A 7,154-nucleotide genomic window follows, 5' to 3' on the forward strand; every position below is an offset into this window, starting at 1 on the left:
GTGGGACCACGTCAGAATTGGTGTTCTTGAATCAGGGGTGATTTAAGAAATGTCAAGTTCTCGTTTTGTTTGAAATAGGTGAGTTGTGAATCTCGAGGGAGAAACGTTTTTTGATTTTTTTTTGTTTGGAAAAAACGCTAAAAAACGTTGGTTTTCGATGTGATTCCATATTTTCCTAAATGTAGCAACGAATCCACATCAGCTGAATCAAAATAGTCATGAATCACGTCTATTCCAAACAACCTCTAAGATGCCCATCAGGTCGTGACCTTGTTGTTGATCACAAATCTAATATTATATATATATACTAATGAAATCAGGCCAAAGCCTCCCCGGTGAGACATGTGGCTCTCCTCCATTCAGATATCTGTATTCAAATTATTAAACAAATTAGACAAATGTCTTCTTCTGATTAGTTGTCTTTCAATAAAAAAACCCACTAACGTGCATTATAATGCTGTGAAGTGGGGAATTCCCATTCTCAATCATTAAGTGTAAATTTGAACAATAACTTCAGACTAGAGTGGATAGTTTTACTCCTAAACATTATCAATAGATACTTATTTATTAGCTTAACACATGTTTATCAATAAAATTTAATTAAACACGTGTCATCCTAAAATTTAAATAAACATCTTAGAAGTGGCCTCATCCACTCCTAAAAAACTGTCAAAGTAGTTACTTTAAGTCACAAACAAATTTTAATTTTTTATGAGGGCGGATTTGGCCCTCCAATGATACTGTGACACATGACACCTTTGAACGGATAGGTTGATGGTGTCCCACTTGGTGGCCTAGCATAACCACAACCTGGCACAGGCGCAAGTTGGCAGCCTGGCACTAGTGCAACCTGGCCCTGGTGTGAGTTGGCAGCTTGGCCCTATGCGAACTGGCAGCCTGGCACTGGTGCGACCTGGCAGCACGGCACAGGCGTGACCTGGTGACTTGCAAGACGTGCTCGCTGACGAATTCGGCATGCATATCCAAACACTCCCATGATCCTTGGAAGTTGGTCCACGTGCCGAACGATTCGGAGGGTGGTTAACATGCATGGCGGTTATCTCAGGGAATTTCGGACCACTTAGACGACTTCTCAAAAATCTCAGATATGGTGCGTGAAGCCCACGCCAAACAATGCCTATATAAGGGCACCAACCCCAATGACATGGGGAGCAAGTAAGCATATTCTAGCTTTCATACTTTGTGATTTTTAGCTTGCAGTCTACTATGAGAGTACTGACTCAAGCATCGGAGTGACCTCGCCGGGTTAGCCACCCCGGGTCCTCTGACATTTGGTTCCTTGCAGGTCTCTAAAGAGCAACGAAGCTCATCAATCCAATTTGGCACCTCACAACTAGCTCGGCACCTCATAGGCAGCTCGACACTAGTCTGCTCACCACCTAGCCTACCTAGCTCGATTCCGCTCGGCAACCAAAGTTCTCCACTTCTTCCCGAGTCATCGGCCACTTGGAAGCAAACCCAATGATAAGGTACTTAGCCAAAAAATCGGTACATCAATAAAAATCGATTCATCAATTGGCGTCGTCTGTGGGAAACACTACAAAAAGCTAAGTTCTCATCCTCCTAAAGGCTAAGTCCTCTTCTTCCAGAAAGCTAAGTTCTTACATTTTAGAAACTAAAAGCTCTTACTTTCTAGTTTCCATTTTTTATGAACTCAAAGATTATGCAGGAAGTTGATGGCCAACAGACTAAGCAGCTCTACCAACTTTATTTCAACTCAAATAAAGCCTCGTCAGTCCTCTTCGTGAGGTACCCTCTACAAAGATGAGCTCTTCGTGGCTTTCATGGGAGTAGGCGGCCAATAGACTGCCTAGATGCCCTTGCCGGTTGAGCCTTCCAAGGCTCCCGTGCGAGCTGGTGACCTAAAGTCAGTAGTGCTAGCCCCGTAGGTCAAGCTTCTAGTAGCTTCTTATAGGAGTGGGTAACCGACTTCACTAACGAGGCTGATGTAGCGCAGTTGTAGCTCTAAGGTGCTGACCTGGCGGCTTGGCCCAGGCGCGACCTGGTGGCCTGGCACAGGCACCGACCTGGCGGCCTGGCCTAGGCGCGACCTGGCGGCTTGGCCTAGGCGCGACCTGGCAGCTTGGCACAGGCACAACCTGGAGGCCTGGCACAAGCTAGCAGCCTAGCCCAGGCGCAAACTGGCGAGCTAATAAAAGACTTCAGCTCCACAAAAGACCCAGTCGCCTCTTCGGCATGGGCAAGATCAAGGAGAGTGGACTACAAGTCGCTCCTAGAGCCTAAGGGCTAAAGTGTCGAACTGGCAGACTTCGGCACTACATAAGACCCAGTCGCCTCTTCGGCATGGGCAAAATCAAAGATCAATGAGAGTGAACATCGAGTCGCTCCCAAAGCCTAAGGGCTAAGGTGTCGAACTGGCAAAGACTTTGGCACCACATAAGACCCATTCGCCTCTTTCGACATGGGCAAGATCAAGGAGAGTGGACTACAAGTCACTCCCAGAGCCTAAGGGCTAAAGTGTTGAACTGGCAAAGACTTCGGCACCACATAAGACCCAGTCGCTTCTTCGGCATGGGCAAAATCAAAGATCAATGAGAGTGGACTTCGAGTCACTCCTAGAGCCTAAGGGCTAAGGTGCTAAAATGGCAAAGACTTCGGCACCACATAAGACCCAGTCGCCTCTTTGGCATGGGCAAGATCAATGAGAGTGGACTACGAGTCGCTCTTAGAGCCTAAGGGTCAAAATACCGAACTAGCGAAGACCTCCTCACCACATAAGACCCAGTCGCCTCTTCAGCATGAGCAAAATCAATGAGCGAACTACGAGTCGCTCTCAGAGCCTAAGGAATTGAATCAACGCTTACGAGCTCACCGAATTATTCATTCCGAGACAAAAGGAGAAATTTACTCCGTTCGCTGAGTTACTTTCAGCTCGGGAGTGGGGGGCAAATGACGAGGGCGGATTTGGCCCTCCAATGATATTGTGACACATGGCACCTTTGAACAGAGAGGTGACACCCAAAACCACTTTGGCAACAACTTGCCTTAGCCAAACTGATGGTCTCCCACTTGGCGGCCTAGCACAGCCATGACCTGGCACAGGCACAAGCTGGCAGCCTGGCACTAGCACAACCTAGCCCTGGTGCGAGCTGGCAGCTTGGCCTTGCGCGAACTGGCAGCCTGGCATTGGTGCGAACTGGCAGCACGGCACAGGCGCGACCTGGCGGCCTGGCCCAGGCACCGATCTGGCGACCTGGCGACTTGCAAGACGTGCTCGCCGACGAATTCGACATGCATATCCAAACACTCCCATGATCCTTGGAAGTTGGCCAACGTGTCAAACGATCTGGAGGGTGATTAACGTGCATGGCAGTTACCTCAGGGAATTTCGGACCACTTGGACGACTTCTCAAAAATCTCAGATATGGTGCGTGAAGCCCACGCCAAACAATGCCTATATAAGGGCACCAACCCCAATGACATGGGGAGCAAGTAAGTATATTCTAGCTCCCATACTTTGTGATTTTTAGCTCGCAGTCTACTATGAGAGTACTGACTTAAGCATCAGAGCGACCTCGCCGGGTTAGCCACCCCGGGTCCTTTGACATTTGGTTCCTTGTAGGTCTCCAAAGAGCAACGAAGCTCATCAATATAGTTCGGCACCTCACAGCCAGCTCGACACCTGGTCAGCTCAGCACCTCATAGGAAGTTCAACACTAGTCAGCTCGCCACCTAGCCTACCCAGCTCGATTTCGCTCGACAGCCAAAGTTCTTCACTACGGCCCGAGTCATCAGCCACTTGAAAGCAGACCCAATGACGAGGTACTTAGCCAAAAGATCGATACATCAATAAAAATCGATTCATCAATTTTAATTGTAATTAAGAGTCCTACGGTTCAAAAACTGATTATGCTTTAAAGTCATCATGTAAGTTACCAGAATTTATTGTAGTTAGAAAATCTATATTAACAAGAATGCTCAATAATTAAATACTGATTATTATTAAGAATATAATAAATAATCATCACCATTACTAATTAAAAAAATATTAATCTTTAATTAAATAATTAAGTAAATTTTAGCAAACTAAAACCCCTCATTCTAATGTAGTTTCAGTTAGTAGGCCACGCATGAAGAGGAGAGCTTAATCAATTAGTAGGCCATGTGCCTAAATTGCAGGAAGAGTGGAGGTTATTCAGTTAGTAGGCCAGGTACCAACCATATCATTCGAATTGCAACTCTTCACCTCTACATCCAAACCGTGACAAAAAAAAAAAAAAAAATCAGCAAAATCACCACCACCTACTGCACCCAAACAACTTTGTAACTAAGAAACACAACTTCTACATCAAATGCGATTGAAGTTCTGGATTAAGACCAGGAATCGAATTTAGCAGAGTATCTGCCACAGGCTGCAAATTCAGAGAATTAATGACAAATTCAATCCAGTTAGTTTATTATTACATGCTCTATTTTTTATAGTAGTTTCAGGTTAGTTTAATATTACATGATTGTAGAACTAAGTTTGGGGTTAGTACTTTCATGTTTCAATCTCTGTTCAATACGTAAAGGAATTGATTGCAGAACTAAGTCCAAAGCACTCATTTGCACTGTATAAACGGTTTTCTTTTCAAAAACTTGAATGACTTCCAACACGACCCTTCTCATGCCCTCCTCCAAAACCCTTCCTCCAGAGGCCATCCTCAAACCCAAAATCATGAGCTTTGCTAACGTGCCAATCTTCATACAACATTGAAAAGGGGAGAAAAATGTTACTCATAAGCTAGCGATCTCTGTTCAATCTTGATACAAAATCATGAGCTTTGCTAGCGTGCCAATCTCTCAAGATCTTCGAGTTCAGTTCAACAATTTGCAATTGCTCCATAAGCTTCCGTATTGCCAGAATCCTCCCCCTCTCGCTCTGATATTGCTAGAACTATAGAGTGTATATACCTATTTATCAAAGTTCAAACTACAATTTTCATTAGTATCTTGATGTAGGTTCACACAAAGCAAACCACAAAAACAGGCAATGATAGTGCATTACCTTTCTGAGACCCAATAAGTTGTTGTGGTCGATTATTGTAGTTAGAAGAGGACCTAGTAGCCGAATAACCACCATGGCCGATTATTGTAGTTAGAAGGCTTAGATGATTCCGGTAGTTGATTCCTTCCAGCTCCCTGGTGCTTGCTTGGAATCTTTAGAGGCATGGCGTTCCTAATTGTATGTAGAAGTATTTTCATTACGGATGAAGACAACTCAGAGTTAGTCGTCTCACAAGATACAAGTTTGTTCATCAGAATTTGCTCTTAGCAGGATCTTTAGCATTTTGTTCAATTACTGCCTACTTACTCCCTACAATCTCTACTGTTTTTAATGCTTACTACAGTCCCTATTCCTTCAATGCTATTTATTATAAATTTACATAGATTTCTGGTTTGTTGTATGAGTTTAAAGCATGATGTACAAATTGAGATCGCCGACCACTGATGATCAATTCTGTGTGGTCATCGGTGACCGGTAGTGTCATACCATATGTATTGTAGTCGGTGGATGAGAGTCTAGGATAGAACTGCTGATAGTGTCTGAGAAGAGTTGTCTGTGTCAATATGCAATGCCCTTTTTTTAACAGTAGAGATAGCCAACCACCAATGACCATTTTTGTCTGTTCGCCGGTGGCCGGGATTGTGATAAGAAGGTGGATACGATCGCTTGAGAATAAAGGTTGGTCTATGAAGAAGGTGGATACGATCAACCAATGACCATTTAATACCGATGGTCACAGGGTTGTCCTTTAGTTTAGAAGGCATTGCCCACCACCAGCAATCATTTATGCCCGGCCGCCACTGGCCAGGAGGTTGATAGAATAGTGGCCGTTTTTTGAATGCAGCACGAACCATCGCCTGAGAAGACGATGGCTCGACTAAGTAAGAAATGGCTGTGCATTCGACCATTTATTTATTTTAATGTGGGTCCCATTAAATGCCACTTCAAATTAGTTACCTGGTTGAAAAACATTTTGAAGCCTTGATTGAAAATACAATGGCTATAAATAAAAGAGAATAATATTTAATTAATAATAATAGTCATTAATTACAAATCATTAATTCAAACTAATAATTAATAAATAGATGAATTAATAATCATTTATTAAGTAAATACAATTCATTTTTTTTTATAAAAAAGCAAATACAATTCTAAGGCGGTTGGAAACCGCTTTGATTTGGAGTGAATTTTCGGTAATAATAACATTTACCATGAAAAAAGTAATATTAACATAAACTATAATAATAATAACCTGAACAGTGTATGGGTTTTCACAAACAAATTTACCCATTTATTTCTTACCTACACATAATACGTTACGGGCTATTCAATTTAATCAAATTGATTTAATTAACCTACTTTCCTTCATTATTATTAACTTCATACTTAATTATAGCAATTACCTTAATTCAATTACTTAACGGAATTAATTAATTCATTTGCATAAGTAACAAATTGATAAGAGAAATATAAAATTATTCAATTATTAATAAAAATGATTAAATAATTAAAAACATTATTAAATAATTTATAAATTTAGAAAAGTACTATAATATGATTAAATAAATAAAATTGATTATTCAATATAAAATGGATAATTAAATAATAAAATGATTAAGTAATTTACTAATTAAGAATTTAATTAACAAGAAAAATAGAGAGTAATTTAATTTATTCAAATACAAAATTGATCAAGTAATTAAAATTTACTAATAATTTAATAAGAAATAATTGAACAATTAATAAGATGTTTAAAAATTAAAAATTTGATAAAAGAAAAAATGGTTAAATAATTAAATATGATTAATTAAAAAATTATTCAATAGTTGTGAATCTCAAATGAAATAATAAATGGTGTAGGCCCATTCTTCTAGATAAAATATGGTAAATCTCTTAAATAAAATAAAATAACAAACCTAATCTAAATTTCTAATATAAAATATTTATAAAATGCAAATAATTCAGAGAAGTGGCCCTATACTTAGTATATATATATATATATATATATATATATATATATATATATATATATATATATATATATATATATTAAAGAAAAGTTGTTAGGCTGGAGTATTCTCCCTTTCAATCATGTGGCATCTTATTAATTCAAGAAATAGAATTC

This window comes from Nelumbo lutea, chromosome 5 (genome assembly GCF_056320005.1).
Source record: "Nelumbo lutea isolate HS-2025 chromosome 5, American lotus-T2T, whole genome shotgun sequence".
Taxonomy (NCBI): Eukaryota; Viridiplantae; Streptophyta; class Magnoliopsida; order Proteales; family Nelumbonaceae; genus Nelumbo; species Nelumbo lutea.